Raw genomic sequence first — 17,317 nt, forward strand, 5'->3', positions numbered from 1 at the left:
CAGACCTTTAAAGTATTAATAGTTGACCAATGGTTCCCTGCTGTGTATTTTTCCAGGACTGCAGGCTGGGTTTTAAAATTATAAAAGCTAAAACTAAGTTCCACAAAGTAACAGTAGGTGAGACATGGTGTCTAAATTGTATTAGGTGTTAGCCTTTAGCATTAGATCAACGTGCCTTAATTCCCTTACTCTTTATCTTATTTGAAATTGCATTTGGTTCTGTAGCAAAGGAGAGAACAATAGAGTTCTAGCTCTCATCATCATCCCTGTCTTTCTCTGTGAGACTTTCCTTGGGCTCATTACCTGTTTGAATCTACTAACAAATGAAAAATCTCTTTTAAAAAAAATCCCTCTCAAAGAAATGCAAATCAAAACTACACTGAGATTCCACCTCACACCCATTAGGATGGCAACAATAAAATAGATAAATACAGATATAGCAAGTTTAGGCAAGGATGTGGAGAAGTTGGAACACTTGTGTACTGTTGGGAGGAATGTAAAATGGGGCAGGTACTGTGGGAAATGGTATGACAGTTCCTCAGAAAATTAAAAATTGAATTAACTTATGATCCCGCAATTCTACTTCTGGGTATATACCCAAGAGAAGTGAAAGCACGGTTTCAAAAAGATTTTTGTACACCCATGTTCATAGAAACATTATTCAGAATAGCCAAAGTGTGGAAGCACCCCAAGTGTCCATTGACAGGTAAATGAATAAATAATATGGCATATACATACAGTGGAATATTATTCAGCCTTAAAAAGAAGAAGATTCTGAAACATGCTACAGCATGCATGAATCTTGAGGACATTTGCTAAGTGAAATAAGCCAGTCACAAAAAGACAAGTACTGTATGTTTCCATTTATATGAGCTATCTAGAGTAGTCAGATTCATAGAGACAGAAAGTAGAATAGTGGTTGCCAGAGGCTGGGGGAAGGGAGGAATGGAGACCTGTTTAATGAGTGTAGCGTTTCAGTTTTACAAGATGAAAAGAGCTCTGGAGATTGGTTGCAAAACAATGTGAGTGTACTTAACACTACTGAACTGTACATTTAAAAATGGTTAAGATGATAAATTTTATGTTTTACATATTTTAACACAATTTAAAATAAAATAATTAAAAAAGGCACTAAAAATATTCTTCTCAAAGAGAAGTTAGACTTGGCTGTATCCCCCTTTCCTTTCATATCAACTTGCCTGTCCTCCAAGATCTCAAACTTTCCCTTAAATAAATCTCTCTTTCTCCAGTTCAAACAGTCTTTCTTCCTTCACCTGAGGCAAAGTTTAATACAAATACTTCACTGGGAGGTACAATCTCAGGCAGAGAGAGTGAGGGAAAAGAGGGTAAAGAGGAAAAGAGGGTAAGGAAATACAAGGTGGGAGCTACTGAGCTGTCCACATCTTCATAAGCAATCAGTGGCTGTTCAATCATGTGGGTCATCTCTGGAAGGAGGAGGGAGAGGAATTAACCTGCCAGCTCCTTACAACCACCTGTTACTCAAACTTCTCATTACAGACAGACTCCCTTGTTCTTAGTCCTTGGGGAAGCCGGGTTCCATACCCTATGGGTTTGCACTGCATCCAAGTCCAGAAGTGGTAGAAGGAAGCAGCACCTTTGTGACCTGGCTGCTGGAGCTACTCTGGTTGCAGCCAGAGCAGGCACAGTGGAGGCCATGTTAGCAGATGAGGAGGTGTTGGAGATGGCAGAGCCATCCTGAGCTCTCCACGGGGAAGAGCCGAATATCCTGGAAACAAGTGAGAAAGTGTGAGACCTGAAAGGGCATTTTAACTGTGCCAAACACAGAGACATACTAAAGGAATACTAAGTCAATAGAGATGGTGTCCAGGCTTGATATAAATATTAATCTGATGGAAAAACATGTTCAAAATGTGACCATGTAATGCTGGGAGATGTGGACAGACCAGATCCTGTTGAAAATAAACACAATTGGAAAACTCAGAACTCATGACTTCATCACTTTCTCTATGGAGGAGTCCCTATGTTAGTAAGGGTAAGTGACACCAGCTGCTGTAACAAAACCCCAAATATCAGTGTTTGGGTTCTAAGCATCTTTGCCGCAAGCATTTTTGCTGTATAACTAACTTGCTGTAAAAGAGAAAATCATGAAAAATAAAAGAGGAAATTAAAAAGAATGTAATGAAACATGAGATATGAATAACAAAATTAAAACGACTCTGTTGTGAAATACAAAATATTTGAATACATTTAAAATGTGTGTAGGTTCATGGCAATACTGTGCAAATAAATGACTTTGTTTTGTGGGTTGTACCTAAGCATTTATCTTTCAAGTCTTTGGTTCATAGTGTTTATACATTTGTGTGTGTGTGTGTGTGTGTGTGTTGATTCGCCTCCTGGTTTGGCATCACACTTTTTCTTTTTCGCTAAAACTTCTTCCTTCATTAAGACAGGTATCAGTTCCAAATACTAGGATGAATGTTTGTAACTGAGCTTTGTATTGTGTTGTTTGCTCTTAGCATCTTGTCACTTGTTTGTTGACAGACATTCTGGAGTTCTATGGGAAGTATGGGTTCAACTCTGCACCTATGAGGCCCTGGGCCTCTCTCCTCCGATGTAGTGTGTTTCAAAATAAGAAACCAACTCTTGGGCTAAATCATCATCATCTGTAAGTTCAATAAAGCCATCAGTAATATCACTAACTGGAAGAAATACTAACACATTTCAACCAGTTAAAACCAAACTGTCAAACCAAAAACTGTCAACAAGTTATCTTATCTTTCACAGCAAAACTGCCTTAAGGTCAATTAGTTATGCAGTGAAAAGTTTGTGACAAAAATGTCTATAGCAAAGGTGCTTACTGTAAAAACACCAGACATGCAGTATTTGTCAGAGGCAGTGGCAATAGCCACTATGCTCACAATGCCTGCTTAAAATAGAGTGTGGAGGCTATATTAGCTCTCAATCCAGCGCCGATGTTATCAGGAGCACAGGTTCAAGGTAGAGTTGGCTATTTTTAGAGGTTTAGTATGTTGGATTGAAGAAAACAAACAAACAAACTCAACAATGACTGATGCCTGGGGCTGCGACCACTGAAAATTTCTAAACTTGGAAAAAAAGCAAGAAAGTCAGTCTCTGAAGAAAAGTTGAGAGTATGCACAGGTGAATTCTCCCCACATGCAGTTAGGGTAAATATCCTTATTCTTAATTTAGTGATTTTTATTCTTACCAAGTATAAGTTCCAAGTTTTGTTCAAAGTAGACTCTGGACAAAGAGATTGGTAAGGCTGAAGGGTGTGGATATTATTTTTTTCTCTTTACTCTCCTCTACTCAGATATCCTGGTTATCTGCTTGTGTCCTGGCAAGAGCTACATGTCTTAATGTTCTATACTTGAGATCTAGGGCATCATTTTGACTGGTATCTTTGTTCTAGGGGCTGGGAATTTGCTTGTGGTTTTTATATTTTGATGGTGTGGAGCAGGCATTGTGATAACATTTGTGTCTATTAACTTTCTGGTGTTTTAAACTCATGAGCCACAAGAAAGCCTTGATTAGATTAATTTAATTGGGAAGGCATTTAAGGAACTACCCTATTCTATTAACAGAGTTCAGGCTGAGGATGATACGGGAACTCAGACTCTGTCCAGGGTTCTGAGCCAATAGACCTTCTGGCTGAAATGAGAAAGAAATAGGGAAGATTTTGTCTCTTGGCACAAAACATACAATAAGAAAGGACATTAATCTCTAGATCTCAATTTCTCCATGAGAATTTGATAATAGGTTGAAATTCTTATTGTTCAAATCTGAAACATTTTTATATTGAATTTAAAAAAAAATTATCTTTACTTTGACATTTGATCTCATTGTCTTTCTATATATTGAATGATGCTAAAGGGAATAATTTAGAATGACAAGAGAATGTTTGGTCTACAGTATAGTATGATTTCCTCTTCTTACCCATTTGAGTTTTTTTTTTTTTTTAAGTATTTGTTTATTTATTTATTTATGGCTTTGTTGGGTCTTCGTTTCTGTGCGAGGGCTTTCTCTAGTTGTGGCAAGTGGGGACCACTCTTCATTGCGGTGCACGGGCCTCTCACTATCGCGGCCTCTCTTGTTGCGGAGCACAGGCTCCAGATGCGCAGGCTCAGTAACTGTGGCTCACGGGCCTAGCTGCTCCACTGCACGTGGGATCTTCCCAGACCAGGGTTCAAACCTGTGTCCCCTGCATTGGCAGGCGGATTCTCAACCACTGCGCCACCAGGGAAGCCCCCATTTGAGTATTTTATAGGCAAAAGCTAAACTGCCCACCTTGGTCCCAGAAGATACACAAAGGAACAACTTGGTAGATTAAGAGTAACTCTCATAAAGGTGGGAGCTATATTACCCCAAGGGTGTGCTGGTCTCTTCCCTCGAAGTGAACAGCTAGTCTGCCTTCAGGTGGCCCGTAATGTAAAATGGTTAAAAGACTTTCCCACACTATAAGTGTGATAATAAACAATATCCAATTTGAGCTATATACCACCTTGTGATTTATCTAGGACAAGGTTTGCTATCCTCTGCTTCCAAAGGAGAATAATAAAACACAGGGCGTAAGAATTTGCCAGAAGTCATGCAGCTACTTTATGGTCTATAAACTATTAGTCATTGATATTCCTAAACAATTATATGAAATGGGAGAGAGACTGGAAACAGAGTCTTTAAGATAAGATTTGAAACAACATAAACACACAAGAACAGATTTAAAGATGTAAAAATTTATTGTGTGTTCAGATATAAAATTCTACTGTATGTTGTATCTACACTCAATTCAACATGCATTCATAAGGTATAATATCTACAACGTATATTTAGGAATCCTACTACACATAAGGCAGTGAACTAAGTATTGAGAAATACACTAAAACACAGTATATTCCTTGTCTCAAGAGTTCACCATCTAGTTAGAACCATAAGAAAAAGACACTATGAGACAAAATCACATATATTCAGTGCTATAAGAAAGTTCCTGTGATTATGGAGTATGACCACTTCTAAGTTGAGGTGACCAGAGCAAGTTTTGTGAAAGAAGTGATGTTCAAGTGTGCCTTGAAAGTCATCGCTCTTTTCCAGAGGTAATCCTTCTGAAACTTTCTTATTCCCATCTACATGGACTTCAGTGGTGATCACCAATTGCCAACACTGTTTGGCCTCCCTTAAATTACTCCAAAATGTATTTAGCTGCTACTTTTCCTTATTCATGCATGCATTCATTCATTCATTTATTCATTCAACAAACATGGTTTTGAGGATCTACATGGCTTTAGGAGATGGAGACACAATGACCACCACCGCCACCACCATCACTGCCACCAGAACTCATCTTTATGTCAAAGAGCTTACAGTTTAGTGAGGAATACTGACCACCTCCTCATCAGGGGGAGAAAAAGTTGATGCTTTGAACACAGAGCATGGCAAATGCTATGAGAAAAGTAAGAACAGTGTACTTTGAGTTCATATAAAAGGGACACCCAAACAGACTTTGGAGGCCAGGAAAGCCTCCCAGAGAAAAATGATATCTAGGTTTAGACCTGAAAGATGAATGAGGGTCTGTCGGCTAAATGGGGCTGGAGAGGCAAAAATGTTAAGAGGACTCAGGAAATTTTGTCTAAATTATAGCTGAAAGGCACACCTGGTCAACCTTGATGGTGTGGGTCAACTGACTTCAGGGTTTTGAAATCTAAACTTCTCCTCATTGTCAGACACCTCTGCCTGAGCCCAGGTTATGTTGAGATCTCTGCAGTTTCAAAGGAATGTGGGAAAATGGGAAAATTTAGTTGACTAGTAAAGCATTTTATTGTGTAATGGAGAAAGGATTACACTTGTGGGAAAGCTAAAGGTAAATTATTAAATTGTGCAGAGCTGTATGTGCAGAAGTCTTTTATCTCAGAATGAGATAAGTGACAATAAAGACACAGATCTGTATATTTTAATTTTCTTAGGGGATAAAACCACAAGAATTGTAGGAACAGTTTAATTAGGAGTGGATTTTGTCAGTTAGGTAGAGAACCCTGTGTGTTTGTGAATCTTAGTGCCTGATAAATTTCTTTTAATAGGATAAGATAATCTAATTTAAGTATCAGTCCTTGAGGCTCTGAGTTCACTGCATGACTTCCTTTTCCTGGATACATTAGAAGGCTACATCTCTCAGCAGCCTCCATGAAGTTAGATTAAGACTGAGTGACTGATTAAGATTAAGGATTAGATTAGGATTGTGTGACTGAGTTTTAACCAATGGAATGTGAGCAGAAGAGATGTAAACCACTTCTAAACTTGGCCTGTGAAAATATCTCATATATTGTCTCCCTTTCTACAATATACTTTTTGTAGTTAAAAAGCAGAAGCAACTGAATCCTTGAATCATGGCCTAGGAGAACCACTGAGTAGAGATAACCTACGTCAAACTGTATCATGAGCAAGAAGTAAATGTTTGCTGTGTTAAGCCACTGGTATTCCGGGGATTATTTGTTACTGAGGCATAGCCTGGCGAACTCTGACAAATACACTCCTCCACTTAGAGGTATTCCCGTGCCCTTCTTTGGATTTTGTGAGGATCATTTATAAAAATAAGGCTTGATAAATCATTGGGCATAGAAGGTGAGGGAGCAGAAATCAAGAAAAACTTTTGTGATTTTTGGTTTGTGTAGGTGAAATGGTGAATTGAAATGAGTAGGTCTGAGAATTAAAAGTATGAAATTAATTTTGGACATGTTATGTTAGAAGAGTATTTAGCTTTATATCATGAATGATCTTATAAATATCACTGAGGGTATTTTGTGTATATACTTGTGGTCTTATAGGTTTAATTTCCTGTAGAATCTATGGATATAACACCTACATTTGTTGAAGGGTTGGTTCCTTCACGGTTCAACTGAATTCTGGAGGAATTTTTCTGACTCCTTGGTTCAATGAATTCCCCAGAGAGCTGTGAAGATGCTTATTCTTTCTGTGCTGGAATGGCCTTGAGTTGTCCACACACTCAAAGGAAGTAGATTGTTTAAATCATAATAGCATATTTGCGCTGCTTTCTCCTTGGCTCCCCCTCCCCCCAAATCTACATTTTCCTGAACATTTTTATGCAGCATACTCTTGCTCTTTTTAAAGATAGTTCTCCTTAGGTAGATGTTAAAAGCCAACACAAATCCAAGTTTGTTGCACAAGCAGTTTGGAAGGTCAGAATGATCTCCACAAGATATGTACCAGCAGCTAACTAAATTTTTGATTTCTCCAAATGACTTTTTTTCTTGTGAAATCTGCTTTTCACATCTTCCCATGTTCTTCGCTTAATGGCTGCTTTTATATTTCAAAAAATAACCAGGAAGAAGTATTTCAGAAAAGTTATTGTTTTTGTTTTTCTTTGAAATCTCTTCCATTATTCCTTGGTGTTTTTTTCCTAGAAGAGTATTTTGCATAGAGTGGGGACTAACTAAGTATTTGCTGACTGGTTTAAAGATCTTGGTTTGGGCTGGAAAGAAATTTAGGGATCATCAGGTCCAAGCCTGTCTGTTTATAGATGAGGAAACGAAAGCCTAGAGAATGGGAATGTTTAGGCCAAGGTCACAGGAGCTGATTAGGTACAGACCCTCTGTTATTACTAATGCTGCTGCTCCTTTAATTATGTGCATAACTCAACAGTTTCACAAAGCCATTATTTATCTCTTCAGATCCTTACAATAACTATGTAAGCTGGAAAACACAGACATTATCAATCCTTTTGGTTTTTCACAAACAAGGAAATTGAGGCCCAGAAAAAGCAAGTCAAACTGTTGAATTATCTTATTCATTTATTCCACAAATATTGATTGAGCCCCTTTTGTGGTCCAGGCACTGTTCTTGTTTTGTTATAATTATGAATGAAACAGGCAAAGTCTCTGCCCTCCTTTCATGGAGGAGAAAGAGAGAGAAAGCACTAAAATAAATAATAGCTGAAATGAGCCAGCTTGCCTCCTGACACTAATCCAGTGGTGTTTTTCTCAATGTTTTTGTTAATTAACTAAAACAAATGAAATATCTGATTGATTGATTAATTCTCTTTTAATAAGGCGAAATAACCCCTTCAAAAATTATTCTGTAAAGAATGCAAAGCCTTTTAGATGCAGCAATAAAAAGAGGGCTTCAGAGAGTTATGTAATTTTATGTGCTCAAGAGAATATGGGGCAACATCAGTACGTGTTCCCTTTCTCTCCAGCTTTTTATGATTGGTCTGTAACAATAATAATAACAACCAAATATTTGTGCAAGAAATGTATTTGATTCAGTGGGTAACGTTTGACAGCCTTAACTCATGAAATATTGAAAAGTTCTTGCAGGAAGCTCCAGCAGAATATGTAATACACAAGAAGGTATTCAGAGAACAGAAAAATAAAATCAAAGGAACCTGCTACCCAGTCTGTTTCATTAAATATGAAAATTAAAATACCTTAACAAAATGCTTTCTCTTCCTCTCTCCTCCCAACAAACAAAAGCTTTGGTAGGCAGCCTGAAATTACTCATCAAGGAAAAAGACCAGGCTCAGATTCTAAATGGCTTCTCTTGAATTAAGCAATTAATGCTAAAAGGAACATGTTGTCTCCTCAGCATTTGTAAGGTAAAACATTCATTGTATTTCCTGGCACGCTATCAAGGCTTTCCTTGGCCTAAGCCAGCAGAGAAATGGTTTGCTGCCTGTGCTCTTGACCTCTGGTAATCAGGAGGATTTGGCTGATTAACTTGACAGCAGCCATTCTCCTTAAGGACTAAGAGTGTGCCTGAGAACTATTCTCCTGGGGTCCTCTAGCCCAGACCCTGACTTGCTGCTCTTGGCAGGTCCATCGAGGCTGGTGTCTCCTCCATTTACAAAATAGGGATGTTACCCTATGATAAGTTAGGTTTCAAAACGCGTTAGAGTGATGCCACAGAATATTGTCTTTCCCTAATTGTATTTGTTCTGATCAGATCTTTCAAGAATATTGCCTTCCTCCTTAAAGATACTTATTGTTCATAGGCAGAGCACTCTATGACATACATCACAGCAAGATTCTTTTTGACCCAGCTCCCAGAGAAATGGAAATAAGAACACAAATAAACAAATGGGACCTAATGAAACTTAAAAGCTTTTGCACAGCAAAGGAAACCATAAACAAGACCAAAAGACAACCATCAGAATGGGAGAAAATATTTGCAAATGAAGCAACTGACAAAGGATTAATCTCCAAGATTTACAAGCAGCTCATGCAGCTCAATAACAAAAAAACGAACAACCCAATCCAAAAATGGGCAGAAGACCTAAATAGACATTTCTCCAAAGAAGATATACAGATGGCCTACAGACACATGAAAGAATGCTCAACATCATTAATCATTAGAGAAATGCAAATCAAAACTACAATGAGATATCATCTCACACCGGTCAGAATGGCCATCATCAAAAAATCTAGAAACAATAAATGCTGGAGAGGGTGTGGAGGAAAGGGAACACTCTTGCACTGTTGGTGGGAATGTAAATTGATACAGCCACTATGGAGGTTCCTTAAAAAACTACAAATAGAACTACCATACTACCCAGCAATCCCACTACTGGGCATATACCCTGAGAAAACCATAGGTCAAAAAGAGTCATGTACCAAAATGTTCATTGCTGCTCTATTTACAATAGCCAGGACATGGAAGCAACCTAAATGTCCATCGACAGATGAATGGATAAAGAAGATGTGGCACATATATACAATGGAATATTACTCAGCCATAAAAAGAAATGAAATGGAGGTATTTGTAATGAGGTGGATGGAGTTAGAGTCTGTCATACAGAGTGAAGTAAGTCAGAAAGAGAAAAACAAATACAGTATGCTAACACATATATAGAGAATCTAAGGAAAAAAAAAAAAAAAAAGGCCATGAAGAACCTAGTGGCAAGACAGGAATAAAGACACAGACCTACCAGAGAATGGACTTGAGGATATGGGGAGGGGGTGAGGTGAGATGTGACAGGGTAAGAGAGTGTCATGGACATATATACACTACCAAATGTAAAATAGATAGCTAGTGGGAAGCAGCCGCATAGCACAGGGAGGTCAGCTCGGTGCTTTGTGACCACCTAGAGGGGTGGGATGGGGAGGGTGGGAGGGAGGGAGATGCAAGAGGGAAGAGAAATGGGAACATATTGTATATGTATAACTGATTCACTTTGTTATAAAGCAGAAGCTAACACACCATTGTAAGGCAATTATACTTCAATAAAGATGTTTAAAAAAAAAAAAGATACTTATTGTTCATTTGCTCACTCACTAATTCAGACTTTTATTCAGAACGCATTAATTAACGGATTCCAGAGTGTGGGAGGTGGTACGGGGAAGGCTCTGGAGTGGGGACGTGAAATAAGACATGGGGCCTGTCCTCAAGGGGTGCTCAGTCTGGTGGGGTGGGGGGGAGGTCAGGCAGGAAAACCCCTTATGACAGTAAAACGCGGTGGCTTAGAAGAGAGGCAGTTGCAACGTGCACTGGGGGCTCAGAGGGGCCTGAGGGCTCTCTTGTACAGAGAATAAAGCAGCGGTTCCCTAATGGGGCTCTGGCAGGAGAAGGCTGGAGACAGGCCGACCAGGAGGGCTTGGATTACTCTTGTGCCATCCCAGCCGCCTCCTCCCCTCAATTGAAGACTTCCTCTTTTTCTTGCTTTGTATGGACATATTTCTTATGAGATTTTTAGACCAAAGGACTTTATACAAAAAATACGGACAAACAATATAAGTTGTCTTCATTAACTCCTGGAAGCACGAGTCAATGTCCTCCACATTTCACACGAGAGGAAAATATTTATCTTAAATAAATATTTGTTATTTTGTAGTCCTTGCTAAAAATAGTGATCCTTAGTTCTTCCTCCATGAAACCTACCTACTAAAGTATTTTTGCATTCAATTTGGGAAGGTTAGCAACTGGCTCGGAGCAAGATAAATATTTGCTGAATGGGTGAACCGTTGCAGTGACTAGACCTATCTTGGTATAGGAGACCCACGTTAAAGAAATCGTGACATTTAGTTTGTTATCTTGAAAGTGAAATAAACTTTCTACCAAAGCAACAATAGATCTTGCAATGAGATCCTAAGTGATTCACTCTGACTCGGTTTCATAGGTGATCTTTTAGGTACCTGCCTGCACTAAGTGCTCGCTTATACTTTCTGTTTTCTAATCTTGGATGATAAAGGTAGATTTTATTCACTTAATTAATTTCTATGCAGCTACATGGAGAAGTGTGCTTATACTCAAACCATAAGTGTTACTGTTTTCAGCATTTACTTTATGATAATCATGTTGCGTAGTGGGGGGAAACCTGTATTCTAGAGTCAGAGAAAGTGGTCCAAATTCTTGTTCTGTTACAAACTGGCTGTGTAAACTTGGCCAAATTTCGTTCCTTCTCTGGGTTTCAGTTTTCTCCCATATGAAATGGGGATTCTAATCCCAGCTGACTTCCCTTATTGTTTTTGAGGATCAAAAGAAATAATCTAACTGGAAGTGTACCGTGAACTATAAAGTGTTACATAAATGAAGGTGCTTATTATTTGTTGAGCCCTGGGCCTGCCAGACCATATCATATTTTCCAGGGTTTTTTGTTTATAGTTGATTAATTCCTCCCTGCTTCTCCTGCTTTTTGAGGTCCACAGACGTAGGGGATTGGCAAAGAAATGAAAAGCTACAGCTTCATGTAAACAACTTCTCTCCCACTTAATGCTTCTTTGGTCTCCCTATTCATGTGTCTTCTTAGTCACAGGCACAAAGGAAGCAGTACCTTCCAGCCCCACGTTAGGATCTTGGCAGCTCCAGGACCTCAGACCTCTGAGCAGACCATCCTCTTCTTTTGCAAGATTCTTCATGGCAGATTTTACATTTTTTTTTCAGTGAGAGATTTCATTATCTGCTCAGAAAATGGAGCTTCTGTTTTTTAGTTGTTGTTGTTATATTTTGTTTTATTTTTAAAATGTCTTTCACGATCGGCAAAGTGCTTCTGCGGGAACATCGCCCTCATGGCTTTCCTTCTTTATTGTCTCATATCAGATTAACTTTCCTGACAAAGTGCAAGGTGGATTTCTCCCTGCCAGCACAACGAGCACTGCTGATGCCTGGAACAGAGGTTGGCTCTTTGCCTAAGTTTAGAGCGTCATTATAGATAATAACAATTCTGGAAGCAGGACTTTGCTGGCAGTTTAGGTTTGGGGGACGATACATGAGACAGAAAAGCCCATTTCGAGGTATGAGGTGCTGACATCGGGAAAATTCCTTGTTCCAGATGAAATAAGTCAATTTGACTCAGAAGACACATGGAGGGGAGAGCCATGCTCTTGTTAGGTGGCATGACCTTCTTCTAGTATTAAAAATATATACCATTCTACTTTCAGACAGAGCTTGAAGGTTATACCGTTCTCTTTTTCTTTTTTTTTTTGCAATACCTTTTATTCTTTTTTTACATAAGAATTATTTATTAAAGTATAGTTGATCTACAATGTTGTGTTAGTTTCTGCTGTACAGCAAAATGATTCAGTTATGCACAGATGCAAACTATCATATATAGAATGGATAAACAACAAGGTCCTACTGTATAGCACAGGGAACTATATACCTCTTTCTTTAGTTGAGGGAATCTGGTCATGGAACCAGGCAATGAGTTTGGCTCCTAGTTTTACAACTTACTAGCTGGACAAAAATAGGTCCGATCTATGTTTATTTATAAAGTGGGGATAAAAATATCTGCATTACCATCCCCTGGTGTGTTGTGAGGATTAAGTGACAATTCCTTCATGTGCGTGATGCCTTCTGATTTTAAAGCATTTTCACGTAAGAAGTGGGGAGCATGAGGTTAAGAGCATGGGTTTGTGGGGCAGCAATGCATCTGTATCCCATTCCAATGATTTCCTAGCTTTGTGACCTTGCACAATTTGCTTAAACTTACTGAGCATGGATTTCCTCATTGTTCAAATGAGAATTGTGATGCCAAAGTTACAGGGGCATTAGAAGGATTAAATGATACATGTGAAGTGCCCAGTACCTGCCTTGTGATGTGCACTTTCTAAGTGGTTGCTAGTTATACCTTATTTGATTTCTACCTAATACTGTGAGGAAAGAAGAGCATCTCTTTTTCACATGGTTTCCATTGTGGAACAATTGGTAACCTAAGGCCTGGAAAGATGAAATGTAATTTAAGTTACTCTACTTAAATCTAGCAGGAATATTCTGTAAAGCAACATATAAACTTAGAGCCTGTGACCACTGCTGGTTAGAATTAAACTGCATCTTCCCTTTGAGGCAGCAAACATCGTTCCTGAAGATGACCTTGGGGAAAAGACAGCGGAGATTTAATGCTGTTGATTCACGGAAAGGCTACTGCTCGCTCAATGGCATGCTTGGAGCCTGGGGCATCCCCTACGGAAGATCCTTGCTTTTAATATTTCTGATACACCTCCAAGGTGGAGAGAAGGAATGTGGGAGTCTCAACCAAAAGGGAAGATTGTGATATGGGAAGTTGTTTTCAGTAGCCAGGCAGCGCAAGACCATTACTCAGATGCCTGCTCCATCAGACATCAGGATCCCGGCGTGCAGGATGTCAGACCTGGAAGGATCTTAGAAATCATCTAGGCAATTATATATGTGAATAAACAGACACTATTTACCAACGTTGAAATTGTACCTGTAACAGTATGTACTGTTACCAATGGGCCAAGTTCGTGGTTAATCTGAACCAGGACTTGGCCTCTCGATCCCCAATTTAGAAAGTCTCACCTTTGCTTGGAGGCACTGTAGGCAATCTTGACATGCACATAACACAGTCTTTGCCCTCAAAGCCAAAAAACGAGATCAAATGTGGACACGTGTGACTACGATCCCAGGTAAAGGTCTTAGTTCTTTTCAAAGTAATGTGGAAAGTCAGAAAAAAAACAAACCATACCTGTTCTGGAGAATCAGGGGTGAAAACTCACAAAAAGAGGTGGCCCTTGAGCAGAACCTTGATGACCAGATGCTATGGAAGAATAAGAAATGTACGCAATGAAAGACCTAAAGCAAAAAGATGGTCATGTCCTTATAAGTTTAAGAGAGTCTGAGTTCTTCGTCTTCCCTCAGCCTCAGTTACTCAGGAAAGAGAGAACAGGTTTACTTCCCCATGTGACTAGGTGATGTATGTGAAAGTGCTGTGCTCAATGCTCCCTCTTTTTCTCATTCCCTCCCCAAAACCAGACCACAGGTCTCAAGAGGTGGTCTATCATCTGGGCTGTTGGTTGTTCTGATTTTTCCTTGTGGCTTAAAAATGTGCATAAGACTATCATTGGGCTGTTGTGAGTGGTGGATCATAAAAATACCCTAACAATTTAAAAATAAATTGTGTACAATCACAAGTCAGAGAGAAGAGATTCCTCTAAGTCACACATTCCCTGTGAACTCACTTTGCCAGAGTCGCATCCTGCTATTGACTAACCTTCGTGGGTTATTCCTGGAGCATGGACCGCCATCGTGCACAGGTGGAATCCTTGCGCTAGAGGATGCTCAGGGCCGAGATCATCAGCACTGTATAGAGAGACTGAATGAGGGAAGGAAGGGCTGTCTTAGAGAAAGTGACAGAGTATTGGAAGTTGGGTGGAGGTACCATTGCCAGATTTGGTAAATGAAAATACAGGACACCCAGTTAAATATGAATTCCAGATAAACAAACATACGGTTTTAAAGTGTATCTCAGTTATCACGTGGGACATACTTATACTAAAATCTATTATTTATCTGAAATTCAAATTTAAGTGGGCATCCTGTATTTTATCTGGCAACCCTAGGTGGATGAGGCACCACACACACGAGATAAAACAGGAAGCCTAAAATCCCCAAGCCACTCCAAGAAAGGTGAGGGAGGGAGGAGGGAGGAGCAATGATGGAGAAATGATGCAGCAACCCTTGGCGGAAATCACACACAGGAGGGGAGAACACAGAGGCAGGCTAGCTTCCATCTCTGTCGACCGCCATGAGGGGGGTAAATGATAATAAAAATACCTTTTTAAAGAAAGAGTTTATAATTTAAAAAGTGCCCTTAGTTCCCTTATCTCATTTTGACCTCACATTAACAAATATGAGGACAGGTCTCCTAACTTTAGAGATGGTGAAAGGTGAGGGTCCCAGAGGTTAGGCGACTTACCCAAGGACATGACACTGATGGTGGCAGTGTTAGCACTCAAGTTCAGTTATTTTTTTAAACTTTTATTTTGAGATGATTTCAGGCTTACCAAAAAGTTGCAAAAACAGTACAGAGCATTTATGTTTACCCTTCACCCAACTCCCCCTAACATTAATGCCTTGTATAACCATAGAACAATAATCAAAACTAAGGCATTAACCTTGGTACAGTATTATTCACTGAAGTACAGACTTTATTCAGATTTCACCAATTTTTCCACTAATATCCTTTTTCTTTCCCAGGATCCAATTCTGATTCCCACACTACTATCATTGCCACATCTCCTTCGTCATCTGCTGCCATCTGGAACTGTGCCTCACAGTTTTTCCTTGTCTTTCATGATCTTAACACTTTTGAAGAGTACTGATGAGTTAGTTTGTAGAATAACCTTCAATTCTGGCTTACCATGTTTTTTTGTGATTATACTGAAGGCATTGGGAAGGATAATGCAGAGGGGATGTATTTTTCTCAAGGCATATCAGATTATGTTGATAAGTACTACTGGAAACATTAACCTTGATCACTTGGTAAAAAAAGGCATCTGCTGGGTTTCTCCACTGTAAATTTACTATTTTTTTTTCCCTTTGTGATTACTAAATATTTTGAGAGGACATGCCTTGAGGAGATATAAATACCATGTTTCTATTTAAACTTTCACCAACTAATTTTAGCATCTATTGGTGGATCTTGCTTACTGCACAATTATTGTGGTATTCTGGCCATTTTCTATTTTTCTTGTTCCTTCTACATTTATTAATTGAAATTCTTCTGTAGGAAAGAGTTGTAGTTTCACTCTCATTTAAACTCAGTTATTGTAATTCTGAGTTTATTGCTCCTGTCACTAAAGCACAGGTGAAAGAGAAAGTAAAAGAGTTTGGGTTACTGTAAAGGTATGGTTGTTTCAAGTGTGCCTTGGAAAGGGGATGGGAATTATTTTGTTCACTTCACAAGTATTGATCAAACACTTATTTCTATACAAGGCATTGGGTGAAGCACTGTGAAGAAAAGAAAAATGTACACATATCTCAAGGAGGCTGATAAAGGTGAATACTTAAGACACTCTATTAAAGTGATAATGAAGCTTTTCAACTGAATACTGAACTGATAAATGACTGCTTTGGTGGTTATGGCAAGGACAGGTGTATCCATAATGCAGTTATCAAGCTCTCACTGCAAGGTCCGCTCTGTGTAGTGTAAAACAACCCCAGCCAGATGATGATGTATGTGCAGATCTTGGATGCCTTTGTTCATAGAGTTATAAGCACCATAGTCTCTCTTAATTCAGAGAGAAGAACCCAACTAAAAGATAACCATTTGACTGCCTTTGAGACCCACAATTCCTTTTCTGCCTGAGAGAAACTATGAGGCTTCAGAGAATTCAAGCATTGTTCCTCATTAGGAAATTGGAAATTCCTTGGAAAAGTTAAACTTCTGTTCTTGGTGCTTTCTTTCTTAACAGGGGACTGAAACAGACCATATAGGTATAATCCCAGTGACCCAAATATCATCAGAGGATAAAGGACTGGCATGGTCAAACGATTTCTAAACTGTAGCCTATTATTTTAACCAGCAGTCAATAAAGCTAAAGGACAACTTTAAAGAGAACACTAATTGTCCTTTTATGTGCAGTGTAATGAGATCCACCTAGGGGCAAATGTAGCTTCTCCTTGTGTGGGTCAGTGGTTTACTATCCTATCTCCTGTTGGAGGAATCATTTGCATATTCAGGCAGAATGTGAATTGTTTAGAACACCCCATGAAGAATGCTGATGTGAGGAGAACCCAGCTCCATTGCACTAACACCACTAAAAAAAAGAAAAAATCTTCCCAACTGTTGAGCTTATTCCAGCTACAACAGGCCTTCATTTACATTCTTACTCAAATGCAGGTAAGTTTGAGATGCAGGTAGTAGCCTGTATTTTAAAGTGAAGAAGCTGATGTCCAGTGCTATTCTGTTATTTTTGCTAACAATGGTGGATCCCAATCTTGGACCCAAATGCTCTGATTCTAGAGTGTGTATTTTTTACCTTATGCAATGTTGCCTGGGGACAGTGATATTTCTAAAATTCTTTATGACTGTACGTAGAGTAGCCATATGTCCCACTTTGCCCAAAACAGTTCAGAT

This window comes from Balaenoptera musculus, chromosome 4, assembly GCF_009873245.2.
Source record: "Balaenoptera musculus isolate JJ_BM4_2016_0621 chromosome 4, mBalMus1.pri.v3, whole genome shotgun sequence".
Lineage (NCBI taxonomy): Eukaryota > Metazoa > Chordata > Mammalia > Artiodactyla > Balaenopteridae > Balaenoptera > Balaenoptera musculus.